Source organism: Triturus cristatus, chromosome 2_1 (genome assembly GCF_964204655.1).
Source record: "Triturus cristatus chromosome 2_1, aTriCri1.1, whole genome shotgun sequence".
In the NCBI taxonomy this organism is placed as follows: Eukaryota; Metazoa; Chordata; class Amphibia; order Caudata; family Salamandridae; genus Triturus; species Triturus cristatus.
The window spans coordinates 1,003,398,670-1,003,421,691 of NC_140581.1; the positions used below are offsets into that span (position 1 = coordinate 1,003,398,670).

At 49.1% G+C, this 23,022-nt stretch overlaps 1 protein-coding gene across 1 annotated transcript in view; it reads right to left on the reverse strand.

Annotated features, from left to right (window-relative positions):
- Positions 1-23,022, reverse strand: part of CNTLN (centlein) — a 1,182,709-nt gene that overhangs the window by 502,056 nt on the left and 657,631 nt on the right. The gene's annotated exons all lie outside the window — the stretch shown is intronic.

The window sequence follows — 23,022 nt, forward strand, 5'->3', positions numbered from 1 at the left end:
GCAAAGTCCTTCATTGGTTATTCTTAACATCTCTATGACGTATGATCAAGTTGCAGTGTCTTTCCCTTAGATCCATTTGTCTCTTAAATCTTCTCAATTTTTTTCAAATTATTATTTTGTGGTGTTGCTTATCCAATGGTTCTGCCTTTGGGTATCTTCACCATCTTTCAGGGCCCAACCGGTCCTCCCTCAGTTCTACCAGCCCTGACTGGCATCACGAGGGGGTGTTAACCCTTCAGGGTGACGTCAATCAGGAAGAAGAAGGAGTCCTATAGATGGTAAATCTGACAACTAGTAGGACATTTCTGAGCAGCACCATTGACCAGGGCTGATACTAAAACACACATATATATAATATTTACTACACTTGTCCATTGCGGGAGGACCAAATGTATGTGATGATGCGTGTGTGGGGGAGTCAAAATGTTATTAACTAATATTTAAATACTCATGTACGTATATCTAATTGCTACCATGATTAACTTTTAATTTATGGTCCAGGGAAAAACTGCAGTTAGTAAAAGTAATTTTGTTGATAATGTGTTGTGGATATCATTTTTTTCCTGAAGAGTAAAGGAGACTGTTAAATGTAGGTAAGTGGTACAAAGCAGATGTAGAATGTGTGAGTCTTCAACAAGGACGATGGGGACACAGCTTGTGTGCTGCACACCCAGACAGTGGATGAACACACCAGAACGTTTCGTTTCAATTCAACATTTGCAGAATAAAGAGCATGAGTTCAAGTGGGTGCCATTAACACTCACAGTTACTCTATTTTAAAGCAGCCCAACGATTGCCTAAGAGCACCTTTCCAGCCTGAGGCCTGTGCACTAGTGGAAGTCTCTCTACAACGTGGCCACAAGGAGAGAGAAAACTCACCAGGTTTTAAGCCCACCGGCATGTACTTTTCTAGGAAATTCAAAAATGTAAAAACAGAGGCCAAGGGGTCCCGTGGGTGAGGGAGGGATTGGGTTTTAATGTGCTGCAAGAAGGAGGAGGAGGCAAGAAGAAGAAGGAGGAGGAGGAGGGGAGAAGGAGGAGGAGGAGGGGAGAAGAAGGAGGAGGAGGGGAGAAGAAGGAGGAGGAGAGAAGAAGGAGGGGGAGAAGAAGGAGGGGGGAGAAGAAGGAGGAGGAAAGAAAAAGGAGGAGAGAAGAAGGAGGAGGAAAGAAGAAGGAGAAGGAGGAAAGAAGAAGGAGGAGGAAAGAAGAAGGAGGAGGAGGAAAGAAGAAGAAGGAAGAGGAAAGAAAAAGAAGGAGGAGGGAAGAAGGAGGAGGAAAGAAGGAGGAGGAGGGAAGAAGGAGGAGGAAAGAAGAAGGAGGAGGAGGGAAGAAGAAGGAGGAGGAGCAGGAAAGAAGAAAAAGGAGGAGACGAAGGAAAGAAGGAGGAGAAGGAAAGAAGAAGGAGGAGGAAAGAAGAAGACGACGGAGGAAAGAAGGAGAAGAAGGAAAGGAGGAGGATAGAAGGAAAGGAGGAGGATAGAAGGAAAGGAGGAGGATAGAAGGAAAGGAGGAGGATAGAAGGAGGAAAAGGAGGAAAGAAGCAGGAGGAGGAGTCCCTCTCCCCCTCTCTCTCTGTGGCCTTTCTAATGTTGAACCTCCCCTTGCACCCTTCTATATCTCACAAGCTGTATTGCAATCATTTCCACGCATTGGAAACAGACTTAAATAGTACACTGTAAGCAAATACAGCAAGACTATTAGTGAAAACAGGCTTCAAAACAGAAGTTGGCCATATTCTAGGCTAGCTTGACTATGTGATCGGTGCACTGGCGCTCTGATGTTCTGTCCATAGAGATGTTGCTCATGGGTCCCTACTGATTGCCATGGAAGCGCCGGCCTCAACAAGCAGAGCTTGGACAGTTTGAAACTAAATGCTGAGCCACAGCCCCGACACCACACACGTGCAGCCGGGCAGATACAAACCGAGCCATAACTTCAAAAGGAGAGACCAGCTCCAGGAGTGAAGTGCAACTGGGAATATTTTGGACTCCATAAGGACTAGACAGGCAGCATATACAGGCCATTTTGGCGATGGGGAAGCTGCTGTGAGGATCTGGAGGCAGCCAATTATAAGGTTTCTACCTAATTATTCAACTGTGGACACAGGGGCGGACAGCAGTGAGGCTTGGGTGATCGTTAGCATTCACCTGGAAATAATATCAGGGCTTTAAGTGGGATGAAAAATCCGTGGGGTCTCATAAAGGGGCGTAGTCAATATAAATAAGTGCGTGGCTTAAGACAGGTAAGCTAGAAATCTGTGTTTAGCAAGGTGTGCCGCCCGACTTGTATTTTTCTGTTTCTGTCATTGCATCCAGACATATAATAAATACAACAAGTAACATTACACCTACAACAAGCCAGGACTATTGGCTTTGCCAATGGTTGTTAGTTGCATAAGATAAATAAGCAGCAACTATAGCTTGTATATAATAGTTAAAAAGCTTCCACTTAAAGCCCTGGTGACACCACGGCAATGCTGCTGCTCCTGAGTTTCAAAAAGAGAAGGGAAATCCAAAGAGAAAAGGACTCTCTTTATAGGATTTCCCTTCCCCTACAATGCTCGCCTGGCATGTGGTCATGCCGTAACTTCTCCACAAGTGAGAAGTGAGCAGTGAGAGCACGCGCACATCGATGTGCCTGCGGTCACTGCGGTCAAGAAAAAAAAATGGACCGCTTGTGCCAGGGCACAAAACAGAGCCCGATAGGGAACCGTTTCGAGGCCCCCTTTAAACAAGCATTGGCATAGCCAATAGGTCTCACCTTTGGGACATTATAAGTGTTTAGCCATGCAACAGTTGATGTTGCACCAAGGATCTTGTGCTGCATAATTAAATACTTATAAGGTCCCAAAGGCGAGACCTATTGGCTATGTGACAACGAGCTAACAGCAGGAACACGCATTAAACAATCCTTTTGCTGTCATGTTTACTTTCTGTGGTTTCCATTCCTTGCCCTTTACCTACACTCGCAAGCAAATATTAGTTTGTTTACTGGGCAATCATGGGACAAAGGATCAAACTTGCAATGAGACTAGGAAAGGGTTAGAAAATTGTCTAGTTTTGTATGCCCATGCCAGCTGGGGGACCACAAGACCATAGTTAATATTACGCACACATTCTCCCTTCGGTCTCTTTGAATTGAAATAACAGATGATTATTGTTACCCAAGTCAACGGTACTCATTAATCAACCTCAAGAAGGATAAAAGTGTGAGTGGGCCTGCAGAGACTCAAATCTGTGATCATGAGGTGAAAAACAGATTTCTGGACTGGGTGCATTAGTCCACTGAACCACGATCATATTCCTTGGTCCCTTTCTTGTAACAACTGGGAGTTTGAAAAAGAGGTTATGACATTAAGCAAGTATATAATTCTTTTATGTACTTCCCAATCCTGCTTCATAACAAACACGCAGTACATATTTTTCTCCTTTGTTGTTTTCAGTGAACTGTAGAATTATACATTTCTACAGAAAAAGGCAACTATCCAAAAATGTCTTTATCCCTTAAGCATAGCTTTTTACCCATTTCCGAAGTGCGGCCTTTAGATCAGACAGTCCAGGGTTTTTAGCCTCCAGCGCCAACCTTGTTGGAACTTGTAGTTTCACTTTCCTTTTATTTGTTTTGGCCTACAAATCCCAGCATGCTCATAGCTGTTTGCTTAAAAGCCAGGACCTCAAAGACATGGTGCCGTTGACAGCCGTGCTTGAATTTCTGTATAAAAGCAAGAACATAGAGTGCCTGGAGAAAAGCTGGTAATGTCAAACAACGTTTAGAAAACATTGCTTCAGCAATGCACCAATGGTGTTTAATAACTTTATGAAAACAGTCGAATATGGATATGAATTGTCCCTGTATTTTTATTTACATCAGTGCAGCATGGGTCTGCTGCGTCTCAACCTCCAGTGTGCACCAACACGCTACCACAATCTAATCTGCACCGAGCCAGTAAAATTACTCTTCTGTAGAGTAGGGAAACACACCCTGGAATGGCATGATTACAAGTTCGTTTAAAGCGCCCATTAACTAATTTTAAATTGCAATGGACCTTGCTGGGGGAGCACAGGCCATTCCCACATGAATGCACCATGACTCCATGTTTGACAGTACAAGCGGCAAAAATATCTGCGCTATAAATGGACTTCACAATTCTGTCTGCAAACACAGAGGCCGCGTGCCTGTCATAAACAGAATGCTCCTCTGTGCATGCCTAAGAGTGACAGAATAGCCAACATTGGAAGGCGTTCACTTCCGTCGCCTCTTCGATGAGTTTCGAAAGCTTATTAACTACAACATGCTCTAAACCTTTCATGTGTTATCGCTGTGCGTTATATCTGGCAGTAGTCAACGTTTACCATGTTGTCTTCTAATTGATAATCAAAGAGATTTTGAGATTTTAAAACACGGGTTCTGACATTAGTGTTCGAATTTAAATAAGTATAAAATGTGGTGCTTCAGCTTTATTTGTGACTTTCCAACATATGCATCATGTATGGATAGTGTCAACTCATTGTGTGTCTGCCATGGATTGCTATCTGGTAATAAAAGGATCATCTTTATGAAGTGGAGTTGTGACTGGAAATGTAATGCTCATTAAATCACTATGAAATACAACCTCAGGAGAGCTTAAGTCCCGAAAATACTGTTCCATAAAAATACTACCCCTTATGATTTTGAATTAATTCCAAATAAGTGTGCCCCTTAGGAAAGATTTTAGGCTGAAGAACGAATACTAGTTGGAGTTCTGCGCCTGTTTAAACAATGTCAACAACGAACAAGCATTGGCCGCGCGGCCGTGAAAGCGACGCGGCAGCGAAAGTAAAAGCGATCGCGCTAAGAAGCAGCAGCTGTTTGTGTGTGTGCGTTCGTACGTACGCAGTCTGCTCTTTTTTGAAGCACATACTCGTGCTTGTGGCACGTCCCTGCGCACTCCCGCAATGGTATATGCCACCACAAGCACGTGTATGTGCTTCGAAAAAGAGATGAACGACGGCTAAAGGTCTCCTATGCAGCGCATGCGCGCTGTGTAGGAGAGACCTAAAAACCTGCCGGTGCTCAGCAAAGCGATACCCGGCTCACTTAAAGCCCTGAATAAAATACACCAGATCAGCACTACTACAAAACAGTGAGAAGGAGAGCCGGCAAGCACTTTACTTAAAGGCACTTTACTTAAAGGCATCGCCAGTAAGTATTTTGTCAATTTTAGAAGAGAGGTCAATCCCGAAAACAGGCAAAAATGAACAAATACATGAAGGCATCATCGGCCATACAAAGTATGGCTGGGATGAGGGTGATATGGCCTCTTGTGCCAATTACTAATGAAACGGAACGCTGAGTGGCACAAGACATCTCACAGGCATTAAGGGCAACATACGATCTTTAGGAACCAAAATTGGGAAAAGTTAAACCAAAAGTCTGCTAATAAGGCACAATTTAAAAAGCACAACAAAAAAGGTATTAACTGACTGCAAGGGCTCAGAAATAGAGAAATCTGTCAAAATTTATTAAGAGCTCAGTTCAGAATTAAGACCACTGAATATCAGTTTAAAGACACAGAAAGGCGCCGTATTAGCAGAGAAATTTGCTATCCAGAAGAAAGGGAAGGATGGGGCTTGGTGGTCTTTATGGAAAAGTGGCTCATCAAATGAGGTGGCCCAAAAACTTTCACCAATATTCACGGTGTAATACGACTCCCTGATTGGGGGAGGGGGCAGTGAAAAAGATGCTTATAATCCTAGATCATACTTTATGGATGCAGAAGTACATAGTAAACATGGACAGCAAAGGGAAACTGTGCCAAGTCCGAATGCGGTATTTGAGTGTTTGTAGACAGCTTCAAATCCCGCAGGGCTTAAAGCTTAACTCTTAGAACGGCCTTAAAAATCTCCAGAATGGCTGGAGCTTTTGGGAGGCAAATCACCACATGGGATATCTGATGGCGAGAAGCTGCCTTTCTGCGAGTCAGATACATACAAGGAAAACTCAAGCCAGAGAAACCCTGTACTGTAGCAGGTCTGGTCCTCAGTCTCTGTGCAGGGACGTAGCTACCAAAGGTGCTGCAGGTACAGTTACACTTAGGCCCATTGGACCCTGATTATTGCTATAGTTTACTGCTCATCGAGCAGTCAGTGGACCCATTGTTCTTGCTTGTACTCTGGCCCTTGACACCCTCGCAAAGCAATTTTCTCTGTGGAGCAAAAATGCTACTTCATGCTATCTGTGGCTATGGAAGGGCAGCTCTGGTTTGAGTCACTCCAGCATTTGTGAAAAAGACGTCAGGCTCTGTAAAGGTGTGATGGACTGACGTCCACAACATAGAGTGCCTGCCCCCAGCCTGGAAGATACAGGAGTAAATTCCCACTGCCGATGATGGACAGTAGCCCGCTGCCTAGTATGATGGCATGACTGGTCCAGGACCCCACATAATCAGAGACAGGACTAGGTTTCTGCGCACAGGCTTAGATGAACAAGTTACTAACCTTCAGTAATACTCTCTCTGGTAGAAACTATCTAGGCATAAATTCCCCACCTCTTGAACATTCCCCAGATGTTAGAATAGATCAGAAAAGATTTTTCAGCAACTCATAGGTATGGCGATAGGTGGTGCTATACGGCTCTGCACTGATGCTGTCCCACTCCGGAAATGACGTGCAGAGCCTACCACATGGTGATGTCAGCTGATTTCGAGGCTGTCCAGTCCCCTAGACGCAGAGCCCCATGAGCAATACTGATCAGAAGCAGTGAGCAGATTCTTGGGATCCTATTAATATGATGAGTCAAATCACAGAATGAGGAAGACAGAAGGTTTGGTGACGAATCTGCAGCTATATAAAGCATCTTCCAAAGGAGCGTAACCAAAGGTAAGTAATATATTCTTCAGATAGAGATTTCTAGCCGCAGATTCCTCACCTTTTGAATAGATACCAAAGCAGTACCTCTATTTGGAGGTGGGTCTGTGAATGGAGTTAAACCAGAAAGTCCTGCAGGACCGAGCGAGCAAAATGACCCCCTCAGTGAACCGAACTGTATAGACAATACTGCTTCATGAAGGCCTACTTTGCAGCCTGGGAGATGTCCAGGACAGGGACTCTGCGTGCTAACACAGTGGTAGCAGCTTTGGCGCTGGTGAAATGAGCATGCAGTCATTCTGGGGTCTGTTTTTTGGCCAATGCGTAGCAGACCTTTATGCAGAGCATGATCCAGCGAGCATGGCTCTCTTCTACACTGCCTTTCCTTTTTTTTGCTCCAGCGAACCCCACAAAAGCAGTTCGTCCACCTGGTGGTCTTTGGCATGATCTATGTAAAAACTGAGCGCTCTTTTGGGATCCAAGAGATAGAGTCTTTTCTCCTCCTCAGAGGGGTGAGGTGGAGCATAGAATGCTGGCATAATGATATTCAAAATACATTGAAACTGCATCACAACCTTTGGTAGAAAGGAGGCCTTAGTCTGCAGAATCAGTTTGTCTAGGAAGAAAGGGTGTATGATGGATTGACACAAAGAGTATGAAGCTCACTCACACACAGTGCTAAGATGATAATGAAGAACATAGTGAACTGTGAAGCAGCTTGGAGGGAGTGCACATCAGATAAGTCAGGACCAGATTAAGGTCCCACTGAGACATTACAAAGGGAGAAGAGAGGAACATGTGTAGCAGCTCTCTAAACAAACAAAATTGCATCACAACCAGTTACTTAAACAACGAGGGCTGATCTGGCAATCATGAGAAATTCAAAAAGGTCGAAAAATAACCCTAAACCATGCCCAAAGCCAAACCTTGCTGGGCAAGAAAAAGCACAAACAGACCATCAGATAACTTGGTCTGGAGGAGGTCTATCTGGAGTGTGTAGCAACAAGTCACAAATTTGTTCCAGCTAGTTAGCTTCCAAGATAACATTGAACACCTCCGGATGAAGGTCAAAGGTGTTCAGCTGTCGCCACTCAATCTCCACGCATGAAGGTGCAACTTCAGAAGGCCTGGGTGCAGAACCCTGCCCTGTTGCCGAGACAGCAGGTCCTCCCGGAGGGGCAGCCTGATCACAGGACATATGCTGAAGCCTAAGAGTTGTGGATACCATACTCTGTGTGCCCAATACGGCACCACTAGGGGATGACTTGGGCCTGGTCTGTCCAGATTTTCAGGAGAACTCGGGGAAGAAGTGATATCCACTTGAGGCAGAACGTGCAGACATTGCACGTTCTCAACTGTGGTGAACAGATTGAGCCAAGGTTCTCCCTATTCTCAAAAGAGACCTTGCGCCACCTCCAGGCGTAACGGTCATTCCTGATCCGCTAGACATCTATGGCTGAGTTTGCCCGCTCCGGCAATCCAACATCCTTCCAGGTGGTTCACCTCCAAAAACATTCTTTGGAGGTCCAGCCATTTACAGAGGTGCAAGGCCACCTGGCACAGGGTCCGCCACCCCACCATGCCCTGTTCATTGTAGTACCACATGGTGGTGCTGTCTGTGAGCACCTACACCAACCTTCTCTTTGATGGATGGAAGGAAGGCTTTCAACGCCAGGAGGATGGACCTCAGCTCCAGAAGTTTGATGTGGAGAAGGGACTCCACCAGAGGCCTTTGATCTCCACCTTTCCCAGATGGCTATCCCAAAGCAGAATTGATGCATCAATCATCACTATGACTTCTGGGTGAGGGAAGGGAGAGAGGCGTGCCTCTGACCCAATCGCAGCACAGCAACCACCACTGCAGATCATTCAAAGTCACCTCCCAAATCTGAACCTGGTCGGTGAGGTCCTCTTGATGTTGGGCCCACTGGGAGGTCAGATCCCACTGCGGAGCCTGCACAAGTCACGTGGCTCGCTCGAACAGCAAGATGCCATCAGTCCCAGCAGACTAAGAATTGACCTCACTGAAATCCAAGACTGAGGCTGAAAGATCAGGATCATAGTCTGAATGTCCTGGGCTTGCTTTCTTGAGGGAAAGGCACAAAACCGAACCATGTCCACAATGGCTCTGATGAAGTGGAGCGTCTGAGAAGGAGTCAGGTGTGACTTCAGCACATTGGTAAAGAACCCCAAAGATGACAGGATGTTTGCCGTAGTTCAGAGGTGGTTGACGACTGCCTGGGGCGAGTCCACCTTCCACAGTAAGTCACTGAGGGAAGGGAAGACTGGCAGGGACTTCCGAATGTGTGCCACTACCACCAGCATCACTTTTGTGAACATCTGGGGGGGGGGGGGGGGGCACTGGTGAGACTAAGGGGAACACAGTGAACTGGAAACCTCACTGTCCCACCATGAATCACAGGTAGCACTGATTGGCCGGCGGGACAGGTATATGGAAATAAGAATCCTACAAGTCCACCATCCAGTCTCCAGGTTCGAAGGCATACAAAACCTGAGCTAGGATGAGCATTTTGAATTTCTCCTTTTGGAGGAACGCAATAAAAAGGCACAGTTGTAAAATAGGACGAAGATATCCGTCCTTCTTGGGCACCAGAGATTAGTGGGAATAACGACGACGTCCTAACTTCTGACACTGGCACCCTCTTAATAGCCCCTTTGGACAAAAGGACTTGCACATTCTGCCGTAAAATGGAGAAATGGTGCTCCGTCAGTCACTGGAGGAGGCTGCAGAAGGTGCAGCGGGTAAGAGAAGAAAGGAAAAGTGTATCCTTAGCAGAGGATCTTCAGAACTTACCTGTCCCTGGTGATGATCAGCTAACCCCGGAAGTTTCAGTGTATACTGACTCCCACCGGGATGCAATACACTTGGAGGGACATGCTAAAAGGGCTTGGCAGGTGGGAGCTCGGGGTGTGTTCAGGCGGCCAGCTTGCCTTGGCTGTGGGTATGTGGTCACCTCACCCAGAACCACTGGGTCCCCTGTGGTGGCTGGACAGACTGGTGCTGTGGGGCGCCTCGGCAGTGTCACAAAAAGATCGATGAAACTACTGCAGGTGGCGGGGTGGGATAGAGAGACCCATGGAGCGAGTCGTAACCCTTCTCTCTTTAAACCTCTCAAGAGCAGAGTCAGCCTTGCCTACGAATAGGCAGATCCTGTCAAAGGGCATGTCCATCAGAAAGGACTGGACATCACAGGAGAACCCAGTTGAGCGTAGCCACACATGGTAGCAAATGGAAACCTGATCCCAATAGCCACCCCCCATGGACTCTGCGGTGTCCAAATCACAACAAATTGTGAACTTGGCCACATCATAACCATATTGAATCGCGAGCCAGACTAGGACCAAGGTCATCAGGCACACTTGGGAGGCCTTATGCCATTGAGTCCCAAAAGGCATGGGAAAAATGAGCCCAACAAGCAGCTGGCGCAAACAGAATGGATGCAAAGGCTGGTGGAGGAAAATACACATTTTCCAAACATTTCCACTCTCTGAGATTCTGTCATGGGGAATAGACAGAAATGTACTCGGGCTGCAACAACTTGTGGAAGCCTACACCAACACAAGGCTTTCTGGTGAAGGGTGCTGAGAAAGGGAAGCCGGGCCACCTCGAGCAGGGCAATGGCACCTGGCAATCTGACAACTGACCGGCATGCCGGGAGATTGTTCAGTTCAATCACCTAATATGGTGTCCGTCAGTGCCTCTTTAAAGGGCTGAAGAGGTTCGAGGATGCCTGCCTGGAGAACTTTGGTTAGAACCTTTGCCTTGACCTCTAGGGTAGGAATTTGTAGATTGAGAACTTCAGCCGCCCTATGCATTACAATGGCATAGGAACCGGATTCCTCTCTGGCTAGCCCAAGGGGAGAAAATAGTTTAGTCTCTGGGGTGGTATAAATGCCACTAGCCTCTTGTAAGTCTACGTACCAATGGCCGTCTTGATAGGTCTGAGCGAAGCCATTACCCATGTCATACTCATGGTCTGCATTGGTTCAGAAAAGGGACTGCAGGGAGTGTTGACCCTATGGATGCTCAAGGGACGGAAGACTGAGTTGGGGGGAATGGCGCCTTGGTTGGATTAGGGCATGACATCGAACATGGTCGTACTAGTGTCGAATTAGCTTCAGAAAGAACAATTGTATTCATCTCAGGTGGCGAGGTCAGCATCAACGTCAATGTGCCCAGGTCGTGCAGCCATAAGCCGGGGTCGGAAGAAGAGCAGGAGGTAAGATAAGCTCGGAGGGTCCAGCTGGCCCCGAGGGCGAGTCCGCAGGCAGTATCCTAGGTAGAGGGCTTCACGGCTCCTTGGGTCTCCCAGGCGCGCTGAAGGAAGTCAGCAGGAATCCGAAGAGCCAGAGCATGGAACTTTTTGGTATTGCGCGGTGTGGAAACAAGGGTTGTACTGGAACCAGCTGCGGAACGGGTCCGAAGTCGGCCAACTTCAGGAGCGAGATTGGGGATGATGCCGCCCCCATGCCTGATCAGGTGGGTGCGAGGGGGCAGAGCCCTGTTTGGACTTCTTATGTTTTTATGCTAACCTGAAAACTTGGAGCGTGACGAAGTCCGACCTTTGGACCAGCTCCATTGACTTCAGGAGCAGGACCAAGAATGAACCTTGGACACGGAGCACAACTTAGAATGGTCCTGACAAGGAGTTTTCTTATGCTTGGCGATATAGAGTTTTGCCTGGCGTACCCTGATGGTCTTTGGGTCCATCGATGTGCAGTCTCTGCAGGCCTTGGAGTAGAGACTCTACCCCAAGCACCACAGGCCCTCCTGATGGTGATCTGTCATAGACATTTGTTTGCGACAGTCCCTAAAGGGCTTGAAACCTGTCATTTTAGGGGGTGACAGCCCTTGCACACAGAGAAATTTTGGATGAAATAGAGTTAAGTTTCAGAGCGAAGAAGAGCTCCGGATCCGCATTTAGTGGCACAGAAAAAAGAACTGATGTCAGCGTGAAAGCCTATATAGGTTTTGCACACTATTATCAGAGAGTAACAATGTCAGTGCAGAGCAGCACAGCGCCACCTATTGGCATGCCGAAGGAATGCTGATCCAATCTGACGTCTTTGGAATATTCAGAATGTGAGACGTCTGTGGCTAGAAGTCTATAAGAATACTGTAACACCAGGACCTAAAATAAAAGTCAGGATACCAAATATACATGCAGTTGGGCACTCACGGCACGAGAACATGCCTATATACCCTGCAGAGAACATTCCCATTCTAACACAGGCTCTGTTAATTTAAAAAAATGAAAGGGATAGTAAAGGACTGGGCGAATTTGGGGCTTCACACGCGAACGACTGACATTAGCAAGTTCTGGTTTAGGTTTGAGCTCATAAATAATCAAAATAGGGAGTGAAGAGGTAATGCTCAGAGAGCAAAGAGGTGGATACATCCTCCCCTAGTCAATATATAAGAAACAAAATGGATCCACTCTTGAATAAATAAATACATTTATTTATTTAACATATATTCACTCCTTCACTCACCCCTGACCCTTCCACTCACATACCTACACTACACATCGTCTTGTTAAAAAACGAGTGCTCCCGCGTAGTCATAGGTCGCAGCACGCCCTGTCCTGCAGTGGGACGGGAAGACCCCTATGATGAAGCATGACACCAAGGGTCCTTTTGTGTGTGAGGGGTATTTAAACAAAATTGTGTGTTTTTCCAACATTGTAGAAAACACACAAAATTTGGGAGCACAGGGTTATATATTTATTTATTTATTCAAGGGTGGATCCATTTTGTTTCTTATATTAGATTTGAGCTCCTCAAGGCACATTTCCTAGTCTATGATAGTCTGGTTTCTGTTGTTAGCAAAGGGAGAGGATTTCTGCAATAAAACGATCGCTGGTATTTTTAAAAGAAAATGCTAATTACCAGTATACATCTGTTCTTGGCACGTAGAGCTGCAGAATATCACACTTTTGCATAGATCGCCATCTGGTGTTGGGCTCGGATGCTTGCACCTTGTTGATGTCTTGGAAGAAGTCTTTTGTAGTCACGAGATAGGTGGCTCCTCTCTTGGACGATAGTGCGCATGGGCATCGACTCCATCCTCAGATTGTTTTTCGCCATGATGGGAAATGATGGATTGTGTAAGAAACAGAAAAGATGTCCATGTGAATGTATCTAAGTAAGATAACACTGGAACTGATACAGGTTCCCGGGGAGGCAGGTGGGCGTGTGATATTCTGCAACGCTACATGCCAAGAACAGATGCATACTGGTAAGTATCATTTTCCGTTCGAGGCATATGAGCTGCAGAATTCAGACTTTTGCATAGACTGTACAGCAGTGTCTCCCCTAGCGGTGGTCACCTGTATCTGTTGCAGTGGTTTGGAAAAGTGTTTTAAGAACAGTCTGGCCTACAGAAGCCTGCTGCTTCGCCTGCACGTCTACACAATAGTGTTTGGTGAAGGTGTGTGTAGTAGACCATGTCGCTGCTTTCCAAATGTCTTCTAGGGGAATGTTCCCTAAGAAGGCCATGGAAGCCCCTAGTTTGCGTGTTGAGTGCGCTCTAAGGGGAATTGTCAATGTGCGTTTTGCCTTCTGGTAGCATATTTGGATGCATTTGACTATCCACCTGGCAATTCCAGCTTTGGAGATGGGTTTTCTTTTATGAGGTGGAGAGAAAGCTACAAACAGTTGGGTTGTCTTTCTAAACGGTTTAGTCCTGTCAATGTAATAAAGTAAAGCTCTTTTGACATTAAGTGTGTGAAGAGCTCTCTCTGCTACAGAATCTGGGTTTTGGAAAAACACTGGTAACTCTTCAGATTGATTAAGATGAAAAGCAGAGATTACTTTGGGAAGGAATTCTGGATTTGTTCTAATAAACTCCTTGTTACGATGTATTTGTAAGAATGGTTCTTGTATGGTTAAAGCCTGGATCTCACTTACTCTCCTGAGAGAGGTGATTGCGACAAGGAAAGCTACTTTCCATGTGAGGAACTGCAATTCACATTTGCGTAGAGGCTCAAATGGGGGACCCATGAGTCTAGTAAGGACAATGTTTAGGTTCCACACCGGGGAGGGTGGCAGTCCGGGTGGAATTATCCTTTTAGGGCCTTCCATAAAGGCTTTGATAGTGGGTACTCTAAACAATGACAAATGTTGTCTGTTTTGTAGATAGGCGGCAATGGCAGCCAGATGTAATCTTATGGATGAGTATGCCAGATTACATCTTTGTAAATGCAGTAAATAGCAAATGATGTTTTGAATGGAAGCATCTAGCGGGTCAATTTTGTTCTTATTGCAGTAAATGACGAATCGCTTCCATTTGGCTGCACAGCAAGCTCTAGTAGTAGGGCGTCTGGCCTCTTTGATAATGTTCATACAGTCAGGTGGGAGGTTAAGGTAACCGAACTCTAAGACTTCCGGATTGCTAGATTCAGCTGTGCTGGATCTGGGTGCCTGATCTCTCCATGGTTCAGTGTCAGCAGTTTTGGGGAGAGACGTAGCTTTTGGTGTGGAACTACAGAGAGTTCGAGGAGTGTTGGGAACCATGGTTGCCGTGCCCATGTGGGAGCAACTAGGATCATCTTGAGAGACTGTTGCTTGAGCTTGCGTACTACTAGCGGAATGCGTGGTAGTGTCGGAAAAGCGTACGCAAATCTGCCTGACCAGTTCATCCATATCACATTGCCTTTGGACAACGGGTGTGGAAACCTGGCGGCGAAGGTTGGGCATTTTGCGTTTGCGTGTGTGGCGAACAGATCTATGTCTGGTTGGCTCCAAATTTGGAAAAATGGTTGAAGAACTTGAGGATGTAGTTCCCATTCGTGTATCTGCTGTGTCTGACGACTTAGCAGATCCGCAATCTGATTGTGGACTCCTGGAAGGTGTTCTGCCAGAAGATATATGTTCTGTGGAATGGCCCATCTCCATATGCTTTGCGCTAGAAGAGACAGCTGCAAAGAATGTGTTCCTCCTTGTTTCTGTATGTAATACATTGCTGTCATATTGTCTGTGCGGACTAGGGCAGTCTTGTTGAGGAGATGTGCTTGGAATGCTTTTAACGGTAGAAATATTGCCAGTAATTCTAGGTGATTGATGTGGAGCACTTTTTGTTGAGTGGTCCACCTGCCCTGGATTGTGTGGTTTATGAGATGGGCTCCCCAGCCGATGAGTGATGCATCCGCTGTTAGCACTATCTGTGGAACTGGGTCTAGGAACGGCCGTCCTCTAGAAAGGTTTTGTGTGTTCCACCACTGCAGAGAGCGATGTGTGCAGCTGTCCACCAACACCAGATCTGTAAGTTGACCTTCAGCCTGGTTCCACTGACGTGCTACGCATTCTTGTAAGGGGCTCATCTGTAGCCTTGCATGAGGTACTATGAAAATGCAAGATGCCAACATTCCTATGAGCTGCATAAAACTCGGGCTGGAAGGGAGTGTTGGGGTTGAAATTTTGTGATGAGGGTTTGCATACTGGCTATCCTGGCTGGACTGGGGTATGCTAGAGCTCTGGAAGTGTCTATTGTGGCCCCTAGATACTGATGTATGTAGGAGGGCTGTAGATGTGACTTGTAGTGGTTTATTGTGAACCCCAAGTCGTGTAGCAGCTGAATTGTTTGGTGAGTGTGGTGAACACACTGACTGTGTGACTTGGCTTTAATGAGCTCATCGTCCAGATATGGAAACACATGAATCTGCTGTCTTCGCAGGTGTGTGGCTACTACCGTAAGACACTTTGTGAAGACCCTGGGTGCTGTGGTTACTCCGAATGGGAGAACCTTGAATTGATAGTGTTGGCCGTCCACTGCGAACCTTAGATATTTCCTTTGAGCAGGGTGTATGGCAATATAGACGTAGGCGTCTTTGAGATCTAATGTGGCAAGGAAGTTGCCTTGTTGCAACAGTGGAAGGACCTGTTGGAGAGTGATCATGTGAAAGTGATCCGACTGTATGTAGAAATTGAGAGGCCTGAGGTCCAGTATTCGTCTGAGAGTATCGTCCTTCTTGAGGATTAGAAAGTACAGGGAGTAACTCCCGTCCCTTGATGCTCTAGGGGAATGGTTTTATTGCGTGCTTTTGCAGCAGTGAGAGAACTTCATGTTTGAGAAGCTTAAGATTTTCTGTGGACATTGGACGCTGTTTGGGCGGTATGTTGGGGGGAGTTGCAGTAAGTTCCAGGCAGTAGCCATACTGGATAATTTGTCTTACCCACCTGTCTGTAGTGATGGAATTCCAGACAGGTAGGAACTGTGAGAGTCTCCCTCCGACCGGAGTGGAATGGTCTTGAGGGAGTGGAGGGAAGTCACTGTTTGTTAGTGGGGGAGGTGCGCGTGTTGTTACCTCGGCCTCTCCCTTTGTTATTTCCCCTGTACCCACCTCTGAAATATCCCTTGTTGGGGGCTGTTTGTGTGGGGCTTTTATAGGAGGAGGAAGCAGTGTCTGGGCTGATGTTTGTAGATGCGCCCCTATAAAAGGAGCGACGAACGGAGCCTCGTGTTGATGTAGACTGTAATGCTCCCATAGACTTTGCAGTCTCAGTGTCTTTCTTCATTTTCTCTAAGGCTGTGTCTACAGCTGGGACAAAAAGTTGTTCCTGATTGAACGGCTGATTCAGGATAGTAGTCTGCACTTCCTGTTTGAAACCAGAAATGGGCAACCATGCGTGTCTTCGCAATAACACACTAGTATTAATTGATCTAGATGCAGTGTCTGTGGCATCGAGGGCACATTTAATGGATGTGTTTGTGATTAACTTGCCCTCCTGAATCAAATCATTGTCTTTGGCCTTGCATTGGTCAGGCAAATGCTGCATTAGGCTCTCATGCTTGTCGTAGTGAGCCCTATCACACCTGGCAAGCAATGCTTGTGCATTAGCTATTCTCCAGCGAGTAGCTGCCTGAGAGGCAACTTGTTTGCCTTAGGCGTCTAGTAGTTTAGACTCTTTATCTGGAGGTGGAGCATCACCGGAGGTTTGAGAGTTTGCACGCTTCCATGCATCGGTCACCACCAGTGAATCTAAAGGGAGTTGACCTTTAATGTAGGTGGGATCATTGGGGTGGGTTTATATCTTTTATCAATCCGAGGATTGAGAATCCTGGTCCTGACAGGGTCTTTGAAGACATCCGGTGCATGTTTAATGCCACCTTTGAGCATGGGTAGTGTTTGTGCTGTCTTTTGTGACTGTGCAAAGGTATCTACCAGGAAGTCTTCCTCGGTGGGGTCTGAATGCATCTGGACACCATTATATTGGGCAGCCCTATCAACGAGCTGACTAAACCCAATGTTGTCATTTTGGGGAGATGGCTTTTTGGGGTATGCATCTGGATCAGGAAGGTCTGGAGGATCTACAGGGGTATTGTCATCCCATGTGTCCTGTGGTATGCTAGTGTCATCATCAGGATCCTTGAAAGGGTCATTATGTGGGTCCCCACCCCCTAAGTTATCATCATCCTGTGGTGGTGGTGAGTATAGAGGAAGTATGGGAGACTTTCTTGGAGAAGAAGGCTTAGTAGGAAGAACAGGAAGAACAGGAGAAGAGGGTCTTAGTGGTGAAGTTGCAAAGTCCCTTTTCTTCACAGGCACCTCAGGAGGGTGTGGGGTGGCCAATTGTCTCTTCTTGGCTGGGAGACTGACAATATGGCCTGTTTTAGGGTCCACATGCAATGTCTTTTGTTTCGGATCAATAGGTTCTGGTAGAAACAGTTCTTCCTCATTGGCGTCCGCTCTCGGCGCCGATTTTTTTGGTTCCAAACGCGGCTTGGATTTGTGCTCTGGATCCTTAGAAGGGGTTTTTGGGTCCTTCGGCTTTGGTGTTGAGTCGGAAATCTTTTTCGGATAAGAAGGTTTTCGAGGTTTGTTCGGATCCGAGGCCTTTTGGTGCCGAAGTGTTCGGTGCCGAGGCCTTTTGGAGACAGCAGCAGTAGGATCCGTTCCTGATTTAGGCACCGACTGTGTTTTTGGGACACCGGCGTGCGGCTTGCTCGGTCCCGAGCCGCCGGAAGGCTTCTTCTTTGTCTTCGAAGCCGAGCCCGGAGGCGGGGCTTCTGAAGTTTTCTTTCGGTCGCGACTAAGGCCTTCACCGATGTTGAGATCCTCCGAATCCTCTGCCTCTGGAACGTCGGGGCCTTCATCGAAGATGTCTTCTGGCACCGGTGCAGCCTGTTGCGTCATAACGTGTCGTCGAGCCCGGCGATCACAGATAGTCTTTTTGGATCGGAAGGAGGTGCAGGCTGGCAATCTTTTTCTTTGTGTTCCGGTGAGAGACAAAGGTTGCAGACTCGTGTTGGTCGCTGTGTGGGAATTAAGCTCCACACCAGGGGCATTTATTGAATGGAGTCCTTTCCATTAGCTAAAGGCCCAAATGGCGTCGATAGGCCCTGCGGCCCACGTCGATGACCGGAATCGAGTATTTGAGTTAGCGCGTCCAAAGGCACGCAAACGAAAACAATACCGGCGAGTTTGCAATGGTTTGCGCGTCTAAAGGGTTTGGAAAACCGGTACCGAACCGGAAGAACAAGTTACTTACCTTCGGTAACGATGTATCTGTAAGAAACATTAGTTAGTTAGATTCCTCACCTTAGAATATCCCCAGGCGTCAGACTGGATCCGGAAGATTTTTCGTCAGCAATACCCCTTGCGCGTCGCTAGGCGTCGTCTGCGGCTCCGCGTCCGTTGTCGGCGTCGTGCGCCGGAATGACGTCGTCGGAGTACTTAGACGCCGCCCTCGCGCGCTGACGTCAGTTCTTGTACATAGCCTTCCGCGCCAGGAACGCAGAGCCATGCAAAGACCGACACTAGTGCCAAAAATAAAATCTAGGGGCCTGAAAAGGATAACCTTAACCCTAGATGTCAGTTCGCAGAACGGGGAGGATGGGTGGGTCGGTGAGGAATCTAACTAACTAATGTTTCTTACAGATACATCGTTACCGAAGGTAAGTAACTTGTTCATCTGAAAGAAACACGTTAGTTAGATTCCTCACCTTAGAATAGATACCCAAGCAATACCATCCCCGGTGGTGGGTCTGCGAACCAAGATCACACCAGAAAGTCCTGGAGGACAGAACGGCCAAAGAAGCCATCCCTCCGGACTTGGCTGTCAAGGCAATAATGCCTGGCAAACGTGTGTAGCGAAGCCCACGTCGCCGCCTGACAGATGTCCTGCAAAGGGACTCCCCGTCCCAAGGCAGTAGTAGCCGCTGTGGCCCGAGTAGAATGGGCGCGCAGCCCAACAGGAGGGTCCTTTTTTGCCAAAGAGTAACAAATTTTGATGCACAAAACGACCCACCGAGAGATGGTCCGTTTGTGCACAGCTTTCCCCTTCTTAGCACCCACGTATCCAACGAAAAGTTGGTCGTCCACCCGGAACTGCTTTGTGCGGTCCAGATAAAAGGAGAGCGCACGTTTTGGGTCCAGACGGTGGAGCCTCTCTTCCTCTTTGGAAGGATGCGGAGGCGGAAAGAAGGTGGGCAAGGTGACAGACTGCCCAAGATGAAATGGAGTCACCACTTTCGGAAGAAAGGAGGGACGAGGCCGAAGGACAACCTTGTCCGGATGAACAGACAGAAAAGGAGGCTTTGAAGATAAAGCCTGGAGCTCACTCACCCGTCTAGCCGAGGTGATGGCTACCAGAAAAGCAGTCTTAAGAGTCAGAAGACGAAGAGGACAATTGTGAAGAGGCTCGAAGGGAGCGCACATCAGGAATGTCAAGACCAGATTCAAGTCCCACTGAGGCATTACAAAAGGGACAGGAGGGAACGTGTGAGTAATGCCTTTTAGAAAGCGTGTAACCACAGGGGACTTGAACAGAGAAGGCTGATCAGGAAGCCGCAAGAAGGCAGAGATGGCAGCAAGATAACCTTTCAGGGTGCCCAGGGCAGAGCCCTGCCGGGCCAGAGAAAGAAGAAAGAGGAGAACCTCAGAAAGAGGGGCGGAAAGGGGATCCACAGCCTTTGCTGTGCACCATGCCACAAATTTGTTCCACCGGCAGGCGTATACCGTCTTTGTGGAGGGACGCCTGGCTGCCAGAATGATATCACAGACTTCAGGAGGCAAGTCAAAAGGCATCAACTGCCGCCGCTCAATCTCCACGCATGGAGGTGGAGGCTGGACAGGTTCGGGTGGAGGACCGTCCCCTGCTGCTGCGACAGAAGATCCTCCCGAAGGGGCAGACGTATCGGGGGATCGGTCAACATACTGAGTAGCTCGGGATACCAGTATCTTCGTGCCCAATCCGGAGCCACCAAGATGACTTGGGCCCGGTCGTGCCTGATCTTCTTCAGCACTCTGGGCAGAAGTGGTATAGGCGGAAAGGCGTACAACAGACCGCAACTCCACTCGTGACGAAAAGCGTCGCCGAGCGAGTGCCGCCTTGGAAATTCCAACGCGCAGAACTGCTGACATTGCGCGTTCTCTTCGGTGGCAAATAGATCTAACCAAGGCTCTCCCCACTGCTGAAGGAGACCTTGCGCCACTCCGGAGTTCAGACGCCATTCGTGATCCATCATGCACCGGCGGCTGAGTTCGTCCGCTCTGGCGTTCAGAGAGCCCGCCAGATGTTGAACCACTAGGGTGACGCCCTGGTGTTCCAGCCACGTCCAGAGGCGCAGAGCCTCCTGACAAAGGGTCCACGACCCCACCCCGCCCTGTTTGTTGCAATACCACATGGCGGTGGTGTTGTCCGTGAACACCTGCACGACACTGCCCCTGACAGAGGGAAGGAAGGCTTTCAGTGCAAGTCGGATCGCCCTGAACTCCAACAGGTTGATGTGGAGACGAGACTCCGCCGGAGACCAGAGGCCTCTGATCTCCGCCTCTCCCATATGGCCACCCCATCCCAGGAGGGACGCATCCGTCACTACGACATGCTCCGGTTGGGGAAGGGAGAGGCTCCTGCCCATGACCCAATCGCGGTCCGTGAGCCACCACTGCAACTGCTGTGCAGTGCCCTCCGAGATCAAGACATGGTCGGACAGGTTGCCCTGATGCTGGGCCCACTGAAACTTCAGGTCCCACTGCAGAGCCCGCATGCGCCGCCTGGCGTGATGCACTAGTAGGATGCAGGAGGCCATCAGCCCCAGAAGCTGCAACACTAGCCTGACCGAAACCCAGGATAGAGGCCGAAAGATGGGAATCAGGGCCTGTATATCCCGGACCCGCTGTTCCGGTGGATAGACCCGGAACTGCGCCGAATCGAGAACCGCTCCGATGAAGAGGAGCTTCTGAGAGGGACTCAGGTGTGACATCGGCACGTTGATGGAAAACCCCAGCAAATGCAGGAGATCCGCCGTAGTCTGGAGGTGGGAGACGACTGTCTGGGGCGAGCCCGCCTTCAACAACCAGTCGTCGAGATAGGGGAAGACTGGAACCCCTGATCTGCGCAGATGAGCTGCGACCACCGCCATCACCTTCGTGAACACCCGAGGGGCACTGGTGAGGCCGAAGGGGAGCACGGTAAACTGAAAGTGCTCTGGGCCCACCGTGAACCGCAGGTAACGCCGGTGGGCCGGCAGGACGGGGATGTGGAAATAAGCGTCCTGCAAGTCCAACGCTACCATCCAGTCTCCGGGGTCTAGGGCAGCTAGAACCTGAGCCAAAGTCAACATCTTGAACCTTTCCTTCCGGAGGAAGGCATTGACGTTCCGAAGGTCCAAGATAGGGCGGAGGCCCCCTTTGCCCTTCTTGGGAACCAGAAAGTAGTGGGAATAACAACCACGACCTACTTCTGGGCTCGGAACGCGCTCGACGGCCCCCTTGGCCAAGAGGGCGGAAACCTCCTCGTGGAGAAGATGCAAATGATCCCCCGAGATATGGTGGTGCTGCGGTGGCATGGCTGGAGGGGTCGTCTCGAAGGGGAGGGAGTAGCCCCTTCGGACGATTTGCAGCACCCACCTGTCCGATGTGATGGACCGCCAGTGGAGCAGGTGATGGCGAACTCTGCCGCCCACTGGCGTGGAATGGGCCTGAAAGCTCGGACTAGGAAGGCTTTGAGGCGGATGCTGCCGGGGTGGATGTGGGCTGACCTCGTCGTCCTCCAGATCCGCCTCGGCGGAAACCACGTCCGCGACCGCGCGCAGGTTGGTTCTGCGGCTGGTGGCTAGGCGCACGTGAGGAGGCACCCCTTCCTTGGCCACGAAAGGGGCGAAAAGCGGAAGATTGCGACCGCGGGGCCGAGAGGCCCAAGGACTTGGCCGTAGCCCGGGAGTCCTTAAAGCGGTTCAGCGCACTGTCCGCCTTCTCGCCAAACAGGCGAGTGCCATCAAACGGCATGTCCATTAGAGTGCTCTGGACATCGCCGGAAAACGACGTGGACCGCAGCCAGGCGTGACGTCGAAGCGCCACAGTGGTGGAAATGGCCCTACCCAGCGAGTCCGTGGTGTCAAGCCCACAACGTATGGCATGTCGCGCGGCATCCCTCCCATCGGCCAGAGCCTGGGTAAGTCGTGTCCGGACCTCCTCCGGACACAGGGGCAGCGCGTCCTCCACCGCATCCCACAGAGAGTGGGAATAACGGTCCAAGAGACAAGCGGTGTTCAAAGACCGCAGGCCCAAACTAAGGGATGAGAACAGTTTCTTGCCAAACTGCTCCAGTCTCTTGGAATCCCGGTCCGGCGGGGCGGTCGGGAAAGAGGATTGGGAGGTGGAGGCCTGGATAACCAGGCTCTCAGGGGTAGGGTGTTGGGACAGAAAACTGGGGTCGCCCGGAGCAGGGCGGTGGCGCCTGGCAACGTTCCTGTCCACAGGAGGAACTGTGGAGGGCTTGGACCAGGTGCCCTGGAGAACGTCAGTGAGGGCTTCATTGAACGGCAGCAGAGGCTCAGTGGAGCTTGCTGTAGACTGAAGCACCTCAGTGAGGACGTTCGTCCTCACAGCCACGGCAGGTAGCTCGAGCCCAAGGGCTGCGGCCGCCTTGCGCAGCACCACGGAGAAAGCAGCACCCTCCTCTGAAGCCACAGTCGGAGGAGAGATGAACCCAGTGTCTGGCGAGGTATCCAGACCACTGGCCTCCCCCAGTTCATCTGCCCAGTCCTGGGACAGTTGGGCCTGATGGGCCATAGGATCCTCGGATCCCTCCCAGTAGTCCCCATCATCCGACTCCTGGTGTAGAGGAGAAAGTAACGGAGCCGGGCGGTAGACAAAATGTGTCTCTAGCGGCGTCGATCTCGGCGTCCATCGACGCCGGGCCCGGACCGGGA